This window comes from Harpia harpyja, chromosome 21, assembly GCF_026419915.1.
Source record: "Harpia harpyja isolate bHarHar1 chromosome 21, bHarHar1 primary haplotype, whole genome shotgun sequence".
Lineage (NCBI taxonomy): Eukaryota > Metazoa > Chordata > Aves > Accipitriformes > Accipitridae > Harpia > Harpia harpyja.
In genome coordinates, this window is record NC_068960.1 from 18,900,176 (window position 1) to 18,916,418 (window position 16,243).

General features: G+C 51.8%; 1 long non-coding RNA gene across 1 annotated transcript; it reads right to left on the reverse strand.

The window, feature by feature from the left end:
- Positions 1-6,079: 6,079 nt before the first annotated feature.
- LOC128134934 (uncharacterized) lies at positions 6,080-14,319 on the reverse strand. Its single transcript, XR_008232882.1, has 2 exons — positions 6,790-14,319; positions 6,080-6,753 (listed from the first exon to the last, which is right to left on the reverse strand). It is a non-coding gene; the product is annotated as an uncharacterized LOC128134934 (long non-coding RNA).
- Positions 14,320-16,243: the final 1,924 nt, after the last annotated feature.

Genomic DNA, 16,243 nt, shown 5'->3' on the forward strand with positions numbered 1-16,243 from the left:
ATATATGGGAGCCCAGGGATAGTTTTGAGTCATGGCATTTTGAACCTGAACCAGGGGAGCGGGGCAATGCCGGCACATCTGCCGGGGCAGGGCGATACCCAAAGCACGTGTCAGAGATGGTGTGGTGGTGGCTCTTGGTGGGGACCCACAGCTGGCTCCAGCCTTCCCATAGCAGCAGCTTCACCCAGTGGATGGAAAAGGGAAAAAGCAAGTTCTCAGAGTCCCCTCAAATGATCCAAAGGGGGAAAGAGAGATGGAAAAGATTTTTCCAATCAAAGCATGGTGGTTTCACTGCTACAAAGCAGAGGCACGTGGCAAATCCCGGCATCATGCTGGAGACCGTGGCCGGTCCGATGATCACAGGGCTGTCACCACTCCAGGTCTGACCTAACGCACAGAAAAGCAGGCTGCAATGAAGATGAGATCTGGGTGGGATCTCAGGAGATCGTCTAGCCCCACAGAGATCTCCAACGCTCCAAGCCCTGTCGCCTCCCCAGGGGTCCCCCCTGGGTGTCTCACGCCCTTGGCAGGGGCTGCCCTGGGGGCAGTGGGCGACCTCAGGGAGAAACAGAATTCAAGATGCTCATGGTTCACCAAAAAAACAGGAGAATAAACAACAAAACCAGGCATGAAGCACAGTCAGCAGCAGGTCTGGAAACGCTGCTAAGTGCATTTAGCTCTGAAGTGGGTAAAGAGGAGGGGCAGCTGCCAGCCATCCCCTTCCAGCTGGGCTGGGACCAAGAGGGCTGCAAGCAACCCCTTCCCTGCCGGCACTCACGCGGTGCCCGCTCCGGTTGGCCAGGGGCACGGCATGCGAGTCCACTGCGGGGTGCCCTGAAGATGGTGTCTGCCAGCAAAGGGACACCAAAGCAGACAGATGAAGGATGCTGGTGTGACCGGATCCCATGTGCTTCCTCAGATGTTCTTCCTCAGCCCGGGTACGCCAGAGCAAAGAGCAGCCTCTCCCCCAGCCTTGCCCTGAAAGCAGGTTGTGATGAGCAGAAGGTGGCACGCAGGAGCGGACATGGCACTAAGAAACTGGCTTTATTTGAAGGTAATGTTGCCTCAGGTTAGTCTTTGCATTTGGTGGGATTCCTACCTCCCTAGCCACCTCCAGCCAGGAGCACCTGGCTGGGCCTCGTGGGAGGAGGACATGGGCTGAGATGCTTGTTTTGGAGAGCAGGAGGACAAGAAAGGCTCCTATCTTCGGGTCTGAGCAAACTTTGCAGGAACTTTGGCCTTTGAATGCCACCAGCATCTTTGTTGCAATGAGCACCCCATTTCTCTGCAATGCTACAAGATCTCCAACATCCTTCCGAACCTTATTGTCCTTAATCCATATAAAAACCTTGGGGGAAGATGGTATAAACCCAAACCAGGGCTCAAGCAAGCAGCAGCGAGAGGAGCTGAAGAAGTCCTTGAAGGCGAGTGGTGGCCTCACCCTTCGCTCCAGCCAGCAGTCCCCACTCGCACCCCCCAGACCTCCCCCTCCCCTCCTGCAGCGGTGACTGGGACCTCACCAGGTCCCCAAATTTAAGATACGGCTGTATTTGAGTCATGGCACTGAGACTCGCTCAGGGTTCCCAGGAGAAGCTGTAGCTGGCTGGGACATCCCTGCAGCACGGAAACAGGGCTGGTGTGCCACAATACTTCTGTGACAGTAAGTCCTCCAAGCACACAGACTTCAGCAGAAACTGCATTTGTTTGGAAAAAACCTTCCTGTAAGAAAAAAATATTCTGTAATTGTCCATTTGGGGCTTCCTAAACCAACATTAGAGCAACCCCCCCGGGGAGGGGAATGCTGGGTTAGATAGTCTATTAGTAATTTTCATGTTTCCAAAATCTGCTCCCAATGTCGACTCGGTGCCTGGCATTCAGCCCCTTGTCCTTGCCCTGGGAAGACAGAGCTTTCCATGCACAGCTAGGGAAAAAAGCTGTTAAAATTTCCATTCACGTCCCTGCAAAAAAAATAACTGTAAGGGGAGTAAATAAATTAGTTTATTAGCCATGAGTTCAGCCCAGCTGTCTAGGAGTTACTCATTATTTTGCTGGCAGCTTTGGACTGGAGCCAAGTAGTCGTGCTTGGCCATTCCCGCACCTCCCTGTGCACGTGGACTTGTTTTTAAAGTGTAGGGAACAGTGCTGGGCACCGTTTTGCTGCGGTGGTTTTTGCTAGGGATGAATGACTCGGGCTGTGCAGGCTTCTCTGCTCCTTGCTGGCACAGCAAGACCCTCACTAGTGTGTCAGGCCAGGCTGTGAGCTGTGCAGGACCACGGCTCACCTGGACCTCTGCTTCTGGCTGGGAGAGCAGCTTCACTTCTCATACCCAGGAATTTCCAGGCCCAGCTGATGCCTGGAGAAGCAGCAAAAATAAATGTATTTTTAAATCTGTATGGGCTTGTTTAGGAAGCTGGAACGTGTGCCTCTTTTTTAGGGTGCCCGGGAGCAGCACAGACACGCAGTCACGCACGGGCAGGGGTCACCTCTCCCTCTGGCAGCAGCTCATCCCCGGCACCTCCGCTTGCCGGGAGAGCCGGCAGCACCACCAGCAGCGGGGGACACAGACCGTCCCCGGCCCATGGCATGTGTGCAGACCTCCGGTGCACGCCCCAGCCCAAAATCTCGTCCCCTTGTCCAGGAGCCAGCTGGCCAGGTCCTTCCCTGCCACACCAGCCATGCCGGTGGGAGAGCGGAGTGGGCAGAGCTGCAGGTCCCGCTCCCCGCGGGGAAGGCGACTGGGCATTATCTCTGCACCCACTCCAATACCCAAACATCACATGAAGGCAGGGGATGTCCCCCATCGCAGGGAAACCTGCAGGCACCTGGTGTTAGCTGAGTGTTGGACTCAGCTCTGCCAATAGCCAACTCGTCGGTAAGGTGATGTTGTTGTGCCTTCTTTCCATCAGATGTGCTGGGGACCTGCGGCAGCCGGGAAAGATGGTCTTTCTCCAACTGTCTCTCTGTCACTGTGCCTCTGAAGGGCTCAAGACTTCAGTCTCCACAAAAGGGAGTGGGAAATAGGAATCCCCACCATCCCAATGAGGACTGGAGACTGGGTACCCTGGGGACACTTGAGCTCAGAGCCTGGTCTAGCCCCGGGAACTCCACCTCCACCTCGTGCAGCTAAACCCGGGCAGCAGGAGCAGACCCACATGTCAGCTAAGGTAGGAAATTAATGTCAGATGTATTATAAGGATTCATATTTTTATTTTTAAGTTTCCTCTTTGTAACTGTTTCCCGTCTGTTAGCAATGATTTTTAACCCTTCACTTTGATGCAACAAAACCTGCACTTTTCCTTTTAAGCTTATTTAGTGTTGAAAGGGGATTTGAGTGGATCTGGCAGAAACAGGGCACATTGCTGTCACAAAAGCTGAATACATTAATGGGGCTGAATTGTTGTTATGGAGAAAGCCTTGGGGAGGCTGTCACTGGAGGCAACTTTAGGGTCCTTAGTGTAAGGGAGAATTCCCATTACACTGGAAAAGCAGCCTCTGATGGAGGGTGTTGGTGCAATGCAAGGGGCAGGCTATATTGAACCATGACTTTGGGAAGCAGGTGTCTTGGCACAGCCTTTGAACCATCTTTCCTCCCCAGATAATGCCTGCCAGGGGAGCGGAGGTATCTGGCAGGGTGCAAGTCTCCAGCAAGCAGTGCTGCGTGGGGGGGGCACGGCCGGGCCAGGCTGCAGCTCCCCACAAGCACGGTGGAAGCAAAGCAGAGGAAGACTGGTGTTCAAGTGAGCTTTAGAGGTTTATTAATTTTTGGTTCTGTTCACCTAGAAAAGGTAAAGAGTGTCTTTTAGCCCCAGATTTCGATAAGACAGCCACAGCGCTGCCTTCTCAGGGCACTTCCCCACTCCCGGGGACAGACGCATCCAGCTGGCCGTGCTGCAGCTGCCCGCCAAAAGCTCCTGCACCGACACCTCAGCCACTGGGTTTGGGCAACAAGGCATCCGTGAGCCGCCTTCCCCCGCCAACAGCACTTGGTGGGAGACCCGGCCTTTTGCTGTGCCGTGAGCGCCCAGGGCCGAGGCACCCAGTGACTGTTGGGCACTGCACCGCATGGAACAGCGTCATGGTGTGCAGTGGGATGCCTGGGTGGGATGCCCGGGTGGGATGCCCTCCGGAGCCTCTCCAGCTTGCACAGGGAAGGGACCGGCTATGGCCAGGAAACTCCCACACATCTGCAATGCCACCAGTGGGGACTTGAGGACGAGGGTGAGATGGTGGTGGTGTCTGCCAGCAAACGGAGAGCCATCGGCTCCACCCTGCACGCTGCCCGAGGAAGAGCAATACGGGGTAGTGCCAGCAAGGTGGCAAATTTCGGATCCCCAGGTGCTCTGTGAGTGAGGACTGACCACGTGGGTCCTTTTATCTTCTTCCTTCCAGTTTCTTTGCTGAGCAGGGCATAACTTTCCCGGCCATCTATGCCTGCAGCCAAAAAAATCACTTGGTGCTCTTTAAGGAGATGAATTTCTCTAGGACTTGCCCTTTAACCAGTACGTGCAGTAGCCACAGTCCCACAGGGGAACTTGCCGGAGTCCGTCCACGAAAATAAAATCATTGCAGATAGCAGGAGGGTTTTTGTGTGTGTGCATCTTACTACAGAAATCAAATCCAGTGAAGTTTTTAACAGAAACAAAAGAAAGTATCAGTCTGCGGAGGACATTTTAGCCCAGGACTGGGCTGGGTTGGCACTCCAGCTTATCCAGTCTCTTTCTGGGATGGGCTTCACCTCACCGGGGAAGCGCTGCCCTGCCGAGGGCCACCCCAGCAAGCTCTTTGGGAGCAGGAGAGAGGCAGTTCAGCTCTGGGGAACCAGATTTCCAGATCAAAAAGGGTGTGATGTAATGGGGCCTGATGCCAGCGATTTCAGGCTGGCTGGCAAGCTTTCCTCTGGTGTGCACAGACAACCCGTCCCTGCATCCTAGTCAGACGGCGCTTGCTTCGCAGTGCAGGGGGAGAAGGGCTGAGCACTTTTAAAGTGAGCTAAATTTGGGCAGAATTGGGAGCGGGGGCTGATGGCCCAGCCGGCGGATTGAGGCAGTGGTGATGAGCAAGGTGAAAGCACAGAAATTTGCAGGCAGCTGCAAACCTGCTTGCCTGAAATATTATAGCAAGAAGAAGGAAATAAAAGAAAAAGATATAACAATAATAATAAAACTGAGCTGGCACCTCAAACTCTCAATACATGAGTGCTTTGCTGAGCATCTCCCACAGTACACCACTGAGCCCCCGTGGTTGGAAACCACTGGTTTGCTTATCCCAAGATAGGCTGAAACCACGAACTTCAGATACACAAACACCCCGAAACAACTATCAGGCTTCCGAAGAACAGCCTGGGCTTGACGCCTGCTAAACTCATCACCCACTGCAGAGCTGGGCTGGCCCCTGTAACACCACCCCATCTCCTAATTGCTCATGGAAGTAAAGCGTCGGTCAGAGCTGGGGCTGAAGGTCTCTCCAAACCTCCCAAACTCCATGGGTATTCGAAACCTGACTTTGCAGGACTGGGACTCCAAGTCCTGGTATCCCAGGCGTGGCGGCTCCAGGCCACGCACGCTGCGGCATGCAGCAGCTCCTGGGGCTTTCTCCTGGCTGCAGAGCATGATTTAATTACGGGGCAGAACCGGTGGGAGCAGAGCCGCTGGGAGGGAGGATGGCATGCGGCATGGCACGCTCAGGAGGGTACCGGGCCCTCAGCTCCTCGCGCGCTCGGCTTTGCTCCCGTGTGCCCTCGCTTGAGGCTTTTGGCTTTATTTGCTCTCTTCTGCTGTGTGTGGAAAGCCTCCAGCTGCTGAGCAGCCGGGAGTGTGGCTGCTCTCTGTAGCTCTTGGCACGGCCGCCTGTCATGCAGGAGCCCAGAGGAGGGCTGGTTTCGGGGGGCCCCTGTGGGTGCAGGGCCAGCCCCCAGGGCAGGGTTGCAGCCCAGCTCTGCCGCAGCCTCCACGGCCAGGCATGGAGCAGAGGTACTGCTCTGAGACCCTCCGGAGAGGGACCCCCGTGCCCACGTCTCATGCTTATTTTTTAGGGTAAAGAGCTCAAAGCTAAATTCAAAGAACAGGAGCAGGCACTTAGTTTCCAAAAAAGTGGTAAAAATGTATTTGCTTCTTTTTAATCCAACTCCAGCTCCTTCTCCAGCAACAGAATTGCTTTCAGACTCCCACAGCTGGGGGATGCCGCTGCGAGCTCACAGCATGAGCCCCTGCTCCCCGGGCATCCCAGGCAGACGGACCCCCCCACACCCCGCAGAGGGGACCTGTGCCCCGGGACACACAGTGACAGAAAGAGCCCGGTTTGCTCCTCCACTTGCCACGCCGTGCTGCACGGTGAACAGCAAACACCCAACAGCTGCCACCCACGGGGGCTGCCCAGCCTGAGCCCCGCAGCTCCCCGCGTCCCCCCGGCAGGTGCCAAGGTCCGTCACCCCCCACCGCTGCGCTCAGCTCCCGACCTCCCCTTGTCACCCCCGCTGTCCCCAGGGGCTCGCGTGCCAAGCCAGCCACGCTCACGCGTCGGAGTTTGCTGCCTCCTGCCAGCCCTCCTCCCCTGCCTGCAGCCCCACGCCGAGCCTGCCCCACATCTCTCCGCACCAAGCGAGTTTCTTTCGAAACTCCTTTTGTCCTGAGCCGTAAGGGTCCTCACGACAGGGAAAAAACACAAGAGGACAGAAGTGACACTGGTTTCTTCTGACGCCGAGCAGGGGGTGCTGGGCTGTCTCGGCATCCCCCAGCACAGAGCAGCGCCGTGGGCTTGCTGTGGCTGCCAGCTGCGGGGCAGTGCGTCACGGGGACGGGCAGCGGGTCCGTGCATGGTGACGTGCTCCTTGGGCCATTCTCCGGGCTCCTTCCGTGCCGGTCCCAGGCAGGCAGGTGCGACAGGAGCAGGGATGGCCGGGCGCGGGCGGTGGCGTGGCTCTGCAGGGTGGAGAATGACAGCAAGCTGACCTCGGGCAGGGTCTGGACCTCCTCGGGTGCGACAAAGCTGGTGCCATCACCCCTCTACCACTGGGCGCTGGGCGGAGGGGGGTGTGTAAGCAGGGGGCTCCGGGTGGAGCTGAGCCTCTGCCCCCAGCCTGGGTCATAGGGCTCCCTGCTCTAAGGAGACGGGCTCCTGGCGCTGCCTCTTCCGCTGCCTCTCCCGCTTGGCCCGCCAGCACACGTAGGCAGCCACCAGCAGGCCCACCCCGAAGATCAAGGTGGCCACCGAGACCACCTTAGCGATGTCCATTTGTGGGCCATTGATGGTGAAGGTGATGCACGTCGCTGCTACGCCAATGACCACGGAGACGATGCCGAAGGGGAAGATGCAGCGGTACCAGGATTTCTCAGTCCCGCCGGTGGCCAGGGCCAGCTTGTTGAGCGTAGCGGTGGAGTCGGTGGCCGTGGCCAGCGGCAGCCCTGGTTTTCCTCCCTGCAGGCAAGTGAGCGAGTTGGACTTGCAGCCCATCATGTTGGCGAGAAAACCCAGGAACGACCAGCGCAAAGCGTGGCTGGGTTGGACGCCGGTCGCCGTCCCGCCACGACCCACCGCTGTGCTGGTGATGGAGGGAAGAGGCCAGATCCTACATGGTCAGCTTCCCCCGGTGGCTCGGGGTGCCTCGGTGCAGACCAGACCGGCCGGGATCTCGGCTGCCGCTGCTCTCGCTCCCAGCTTTGGCTCCCGGCTCTTTTGCTGCCAGACGGAGCGAGGATTGGATCAAGGATTGGCGGTGGCAGCAGTGATCTCATGCCGGTGGGAGGACCGGCTTGGCCTCGCTGCCTGTTAACCGTTTCGGGCTGTGAGCAGGCAGCTGCCTGCAGCCCAGCTGGGATTGCTCCTGGGATGTGCTTTTGCAGTTTGCGTGTTTTCACCAGTCCAGTCCCTGGCCAGGCAGTGCCGGGGCAGGGGAGCTAGCCTGGCTGCCCACCGCCCCCGGTTCTCCCCAGGGCCATGCTGCCGCAAATACCACTTTAGGCAGCCCCACGGGCAGCGAAACCCCGAAGGAACGGGCAGCGGGACTTCCAGCCGCTCCATAGAGCCTCTTCACCTCCTCCCTGCACAGTGCCAACACCATCGCCTCCTTCTGAGTTGCTCTTTCTGCCTGTGTCACCCTCTGCCAGCTTTGTCCCCTGGCACAGGGCTTGGGGGACCCTCACTGGGAGCCCATGGACTGGCGATGCTGGCTGGACTGGAGAAGGCTCGAGGATGAGACTCACTGGGGTGGTGGGACACTGCTGGGGACGTAGGGTGACCAGTCAGGGGACCTGGAAGGAAAGGGGCTGGAGCAGAGGTGGAGGAGGATTTGGGATTTGAGACGATTGCTGTCCAGGCAAGGCAGCCGCAGGGTAAGAGCCAGGCGGGCAGGACACCGAAAGGCAGCTCAGCGCGGGAGGGGACAAGCAGAGCCGCAGAAAGGACAGCTCGCCCAGGAAGGAGAGCCAGTGTGCGCTGGCAAGGCTTTGGGAACCAGCACCGTACCTGCCAGGGCCCCTCGGGTACAGCACTCTCTGCTTCCTTTCCCTGCAGTGCCCAAATCTTGAATATCAAGATGAATTATTTTTAAACAGCAATATTAAGCACAGGTAGGTAACGTTGGCTCTGCAGCCTGCTCCAGTGCAGAATCACACACTTGCAACAGCAGCCGCAGCACATGGCAAAGCACAGTAGAGCCCAGCGATGGCACACAGCGCAGCAGCCGTCTGGGGCTTCTGGGCCGGGAGGAGGAGGAAGGAATGGAGATACAAACAGCCTGGACAAAGTTGAGTGCAAAAGCCTCCTGCCCAGCTCTGACCATCAGCAGAGACTCATTTTTGTGGGCAAAACTTTTTTGTGCCACCTTTCCCATGATGGGATCAGGGAGACACTGAGATCACAGCTGGCACAAACAGTTCCCATCTCCACTTGCTTCTCCCTCACTGTTTTTTTTTTAATTGGTTTTCCCAAAGGAGAGAGGAAAGGAATGAGCTATCGCAGCAAACTAAGAGACCTGGAGCCTTTCCCAGGTCAGAGCTTCCCCTGAGCTGATGGGGCCCAGCTGCATTTCTGCATCAACTGAGAGGAAGCCAAAAATAAGGGAGAAAATCCACATTGTAGCAGAAGTGGAGCTGTGCAGCGAGAGGGTGGCTCTGCAGGAAGGTGAGAAGATGGAGAAGCAGAGGAGCTGATGGGACTGACTCGGGAAAAGGGAGGTTTGGGCATTAGCCTGGACGTGGGACATTATCTTCCCTTTGCTTGCGGGCACAGCTCTTGCCTACACCATCCCTGGGGAAATCATTCCACTCCCGGGAAGGGGGAGAATAAAGCTGGTTTGAATCAGCCTTTGCCCCTCTCCAGGCTTTGTCTGGAAAGCTGTGTGAGACCTGTTAGCATGAAAAGGGAGATGGCTGGGTCTGCAAGAGCCCTGGGATCTCTTCTTGCCTCTGGTTTCTTAAATAACATCCTTAAATAACAGAAGTGGAGGTTGATCAGGTATCAGATGAATTCCCAAATTTCAGGGAGGCTTTGTGCTCCTGCAGTATTGCCCAAGGCAGCCAGCTCTAGGACACCTGGGACCTGAGCACAGAGACTGGCTATGCAAATAAATAGCCCTCAGAAAATAACTACAGATAAGTCAGATGTGCAGCACACAGTGCTCTGCAAACTGAGTTTTGTTATTTATTCTCTGGATTGCTCATTAGAGGGGAAGAAGAGCAGCACAACCCCACCACTCAATGCCCCTTGAGGAGCAAGGGCCAAACCCTGCCTTCTTAAGGCTGATACTTCCCATTACAAGCTCCGTCTTCAGTTTCGTGAAGCTTTGTCAAACTTGAAACTGTTCAGGCTTAAATCTTCTGTGCTGAACCCTTGAAGAAAATTTCAGCTAAAATAGTTCAGCTGCTGCTGAGAGCAGGGTCTGGAAGAAAATGCCCTGGTGACAAGCCTAGCAATGGGCTACTTTCCAAACTGCTTCTCAAGAAACCAGTGATGCGATTACACCCCTAAATACAGCTCTAGCCCCCTGAGAGGATGCTGCTGCCAACTCAGCCTGCCCTAGCTGGTCCTACCTGCGACAGCATCCCCACACCTCCAGCCTCCACTCATCGGGTTGGGAAGGACTTCCATCGAAACATGTCAGTGTTAGTGGAGTACAAGTTTTTTTAAGTGGTGCTGAAGAGCAGTGACTGGCCTTGAAAAAGAGGAGGTAACAAAACCAAGCTCCAACTGGTTAGAAAAACATGATGTTTTAATGTCTCAAGTTCTGATCCATGACGAATTTGAATCTCAGCAACACTGATGTGATCCTGCTGTAGTAACCCTGTGCATCTCCTGCATTGGTACAAACCATTGCACCCATTACTGTGTTAACAGCTGCTTAAAATTATACAGGAGTAAAACATATATATGTACTCACACATATGCATGTACACATGGATATACGAAACTCCTCCATATATACACCAAGACATAGCTCACCAGATAGTGTTTCCAAAGAAGCACAAGGCAGCGCTGCCTGCATGTCTGACAGAGGACCCTCTAAAACTCCAGAGATGGTTTGAAAGCAATTTGCTCTCTAAGTACTGAAACGGCACATAGCGCAGGTGCACATCACTGAGCCGTACTGGCTTTGCTCCTGGTTTGAAAGGAAAAGCAAAAAGCCTTAGCAGGACCAGGACAGCCCTGCAAAGGGCTTGGGCTGGGACAGGGTCACCTCCAGGAAACTTCTCACACTGGCGCGTAGAAAGCAGCTGGACGAACTTGCCCTTCTCCATTCAAAGAGGCCAAATTCATGCAAATCTTTCTCTGATTTTGCAGTGGGTTTCTATAAAACTCAAATATGTTAAGGGAGAGAGGAAGAGGCTTCAGGTTGGGCTGCATGGTGGGAATCCATTTTTTTGGGGCACTGGATCTTCCCCCCTCGGTGGGGCTGATGGGCTCCTCTGCTTGGGTGCTCAGCTCCTTCCCTCCACACTCCTTCTTCTGCGACTAACGTAAGGGTGTAATTTTCATAGCAGAAATAGAGACTCGTGTATGTCCTCCTCCCTCTTCCCACAGGAGGAAAGAAAAGCGCAGCTGGGACTGGATGAGTCATGTTGCAGGAGCTGAGATGGATGACACCCCACACTACACACACACATACACCCACAAGGACTGTGCTGACCCGTCTGGGTGATGGATGGGGCAGCAGGAGCTCTCCCTGCAGCGGGGATGCTGCCCAGAGCTGGGCTGCAGTGCCCTCGGATGGGCGAGAGGCTCTGAACCCTGGCTCTCAGGACTGCAGCAAAGAGATGCGGGAAGGAAAGAAAAGCCTGGAAACAGCAACTTCCGTTTAAGAGGAACAGAAAAAGATCAGAGGGGGTTAACTGCTTTGGTGGGCAATGGAAAGCTTGTGTTTTGAGCAAGAAACCCAGATTCCTAGGAGGGAAACAGAGTTGAAGTGAGAAAGGATGAGGAACCCAGGATGCCTCTAAAACAGATTAATTACTCCATTTTTGAAGTAAGAAAGCCCAGAATCAAATATGATGCTGACCACCACCAGGGAAGCCCAGGAGGAGCAAGGCATGGGAGGTGATCCATGTCCCCTGGCATTCAGTGCCCAGTGCTGGGGCAGGAGGAAGGAGGTCCATAATGGTGGGGGTCCATAATTACACAAGTAACCAGAGACACCAACATTGACTTTTCAAAGTAGATGTTACAGAGCAAAAATAATTTGGAGACCACACGGAAACACTAAAATAAAGAACGCAGGGCCAGGATGCAGAGACACCCACACCCTGCTTACAGCTTCACCACACATAGCCCATCGCCCCCCACACAAGCCAGCTGCTCAGTACGGGTCCTGCCACACTCAGGATGGCCTACACCTCCAGCCTGGAGCTAATACGACTCTGTAGAACAAGGGGTTTGTAGGTGAAGGAATTATGCCTTATTTTTTCCAGAAACTAGAAGGTAATGGGCCTGGAAACAAGAACAGAAAACAACATATCTTAGGGCAAACAACAGCTTTGGGCAAAGATAATCAAAGATAATCTCTGTTATACAATTCACATATATCCCTGCACTAGTCAAAGAAATGATACCTACACATGCCCACCTCATTTCTCATTTTCAGGACACACAGCTCAATATCCTGGAGTCTGAGTTGTAGAAATCCAGCAAATGGCAGCCCTGAAGTCTGTGACAAATGTGCTCTGAACAAGTGACCCTCACTTACTTAAGAACTAAATACCAACAGACCACATGCATTGACTTGTCACACAGAGGAACTGTAAAAAAACCCAAACCCACAGTAGTTTGTAAGAACTAAGACATCCCCACAAGGTTTTTTTTTCCTGTGGCTCTGTGAGGAAATGAATAATTCTGCCTTTGGCTGGTAGGGTATAGTTCTTGCAAGAGCCACACATTAAATTAAGACTCAGGCAAGAAATACTAAATAACTATTTATTGTACAGCTATCTCCTGTAATAAACAAACATTGACTGCAATAAAGAGTTGCAGTGAAACGAGAGCAGGTGAATATAGCATCAACGACCATGTAGCCCACTGCCACAGATGGTCCAAACTGCAGCTGCAACCTGGGACTGCGGCTTTTTCTGAGCTCTCGACTGCAACTTCAACAGTTTTAACATAGCCATTAAATATAGCCATTGAGTATACTCATTCCACGGACTGGCAAAAGCTACCTAGATATAGAACGGCAGCTCTTCAGTGCTAAAAGATCACAGACTCAGAGGGAAAGAGGAATTCCATGGGAGAGGAAATGGTGACATCTGGATTTACTGGAGGCAGCGGCTGTGCCAGGGCACGCAGCCACCTCCTGGCACCAGCCATGTAAGGTGCATGCCCTGCGCCTCGGCAGTACCTGCACAGCCGCTCAGTGCTTGCCATCACACCATAGCTGCACCCGGCTGCGGAAACAATCCCGGCAAAGAGAGCATTAAGTTTTGAGCAGCTCCATTAATTTTAACATAAAGAGCGGAGAAGAAAGTCCTCACACAGCAAGAAAGCTTCATTAAGGAAGCACAGCTGGCCTCTCATAGTCCATTTTAAGTTGCTGTGTGCCACGTAAAACTGGAAAATAGGCAGCAAAATAAATCAGGAGGCACAATCTTGGATTCTAGTGACCTAAGAAGTATTTTCCAGGTCTATGAGTCAGCAAAAGGAATAAATAAATAAAGCGGAGGAATAAAGCGGCAACAGCCATCAGGAAGTGTGGGTCTGAAAATAGCAGCAAAGTGTCACCTTGATCCACTCCAACAAAGACTTTTGCAACAGTGGCAAGTTGCTAGGTGACATCGCCCTGCTATTTTGGGTCCATATCATTACACTGCATGATGAGCCCCACTGAAGAATCTCCCAGCGCCGAGTGCTCAGCACAGGCAGGGAAACCAGAGCCAGCCTGCCAAAGGAACTTCCGAAATAGGGACGGCTTTTGAAATCAGAGATTCATGTGTCTTACAAGAAGGACGCTTTCCTGTGGATTCAAATATAGATAGGAGCAGATGGAAAAGAATTATTATATCATCCACCCGATGGTAGCTACGTTCGCAACGTTGGTGCAGGCTGAGCACGTACAGACCTCCCTTCACACCTTCTGCTGCTCCTCTCCTGTCACCCATCAGCTGACTACCCCACATTAGACCACAGCAGATACTCAACACAAACAATATTGAGAACCAGGCATGATGCAGAAACAGGAAAAAAAACCACCAACTAGGAGAAAAGCTAATCCACAGCAATTCTGTTGATGTCCTCTGCCCCTGAAGATGCTTCATACTGACACATGTCCAGCCTCAGGCAAGTGCTGCCCAGAGAGCTGAGCGAGATGCCAGCAGAGCTTAGTCTGACTCATAAGGCAAGCACACTAGTTTTAAGGCTCATAGATAAGAAATACACCTAGTACATTAGAATAAGCTATTTACTGTAATTAGTGCTTTTAAAAAAAAACCAAAAAAACCACAAACCCAAAAAATAATGCCATTTGCATTGTCATAAGCAAAACTGAATTACTCTGTAAATGGAGACCATGGCACTCGCACTGCTAGGAGGAAGGGAGCCATAGTCATATATGATTCAAATCATTAATGGTTTGTTCATTCAAACACCTCCATTAAATCCAGTGGGTTTGCTTTTGCAAGGACAACACAATCACTGCTGAGAGCTTTGTCACCCTCAAGGAGAAGACTCCAGAACAGCGCAGCGATGGGTCCTGACGAACACCATTTAATACTAGACAAAACCAGGTAGTTAGGATCAGTAATAATTGCAAGGATTTTGCCAAACACCCCAAATTTCCTAATGACACTAAAAATAAGCCTTCCAGGCTCACAGAAACACATGGTTATGTTAAATTTATATGCCCAAACTTGTTAAAAATATACAAAATACTATGCCCGATTCATCCCTGCATCCAGTAATGTGAATTCTGTCCCATTACGCAGCCAGCACACAATCGTAATTAAAGCAGTGTAGACTGTTTATGGTTTCAATATTTTTTTTAAAGGTGGTTTTTGTGTTTGGGGTTGTTTGGTTTTTTGGGGGTTGGTTTTTTTTTTTTTTAATTATCATTCTTGTGCTCCCTCATTCTGTGTGTTCATGTGTCTGGTTGGTACCAAAGACTCAATTCCTCCCGAAGGCAGTGAGAACTGCAGATGCCCATCGCCTTGCATGATGGCACTGAGCTGCCCAACAATTTCAAAAGCAAGGTTTAGAGCTAACACATCCTATAAGAGACTTCATCTCAAAAGCAAGAAGTGTTGTATATTCTGAAATTTAGAACTGGAAGCAGGAAAAAACCCAAAAGGGTGACATCTTCAGATAATGCACTTTTCCAAATTCCAAAGCTACAAGGCTGTGCCAGCTGCATCAACAGATGTGGTGCAATAGTTTTAACAGAGGAAAAAGGATGATAAGGTGCTACAGAGGTGCAGTGCAACGTAATTTACAACACAACTTAATTTGTGGTGGATAAAGCAACCCTACTTTGAAGTCTTACTGACTTGAATGTGTGCATTAAGTCTCCCTTATTTTCTTCTTAAACTGGAGATAAAATGAGACTAATAAATTGTTTCCCACTATAATCTGCAAGGGCTGAAAAAAAGCCTAACCAGTAGGTGTTAGCACAGCTGGGAGTTTGTGTTCTCAGAAACCAGGAGGGAAGATTTCAGACAGGCTTTTCTCCAGGGTCAGTCTCCTCCACTGACTCAGAGCTTGCTTCTATTTGCTTTTTCCTATCCGAACTCCAGATCCACTGATTATCTTTCTTGTTCTGTCTAAAAATAAGTCAAACATCTCCGTTTGCAAGCCTAAATAGCCGACTGCTGTAATTTCTCGCCTTCTGAAATTACAGTTCAAAACTCAGTTTTAATTTTTCCCCCCCCTCTCATTACCAGTTCTTTATACCCTGGCATATGTGGGACACTGCTTCCTGCCCTCTGCTTTCTAATTGGGCTCAGATTAATTAACAAGTAATAGATTTTTCTTGATTACAATGCTAAAACCCTTCTTTCTTCACAAATTAAAAACAAGATGATAGATCTTTTCTTCTGGATGGTGGTTTTGATGTTACAAAAATAGTATTTGATCTGCATGGTAGAAAATAGACATTTTAATACCTATTTAATGAACTGTTTTCATGTCAGACTGAGTCATGATTAAGGTTTTTGTTTTGTGAGATTGTTTTTAATGGAAGTGAAGGAGGACTAGGAAGCATCCAGTGAAACCAGATGTCAACTGCGCCAGTCCCAGTGTATATGTTTTAAAAAAAAAAAAAACAAAACAGAAAAACAAGACGCCTTTTTCCAGAGAGCATAGATGTGGCAAAATCAAGCTAATGAGCAAGCGAAATAATATCAATCTCCGTTTTACAGATAAAAAGCAAAGAGCCCCTGGTGTCAGATCCATCATCTGCTACAGCCTCTCAGCGACCCCACCTGGTGCTAGGACTCAGGACTGGAAATGTGCAGCCGTGAACTGGCTGCCTGCCTGCAAAAAATCCATGTTGGCCCCTTCTCCTGGCCTACACAGGGCTATTAAAGCATTTCCAACTCATTGCTTACAGTGTACTGAGAATTAGACACCCTGGGACTGTCTGGAGGAGCGCTATGCATCCTGCGTTACCCGCGTTCAGCACCCCCAGCGTGGTTTGCACTCACATGTAACTCAACAATATCACTTTCAGATTTATCAGAAGCAGACAAAATTTCCCAGCAAAGCTTCAGCTGGAAATCCCAAGCTCATGCTGAATTCTGTAGCTCAGGCAGAGATTGGTTTGAGTAAAAAAAA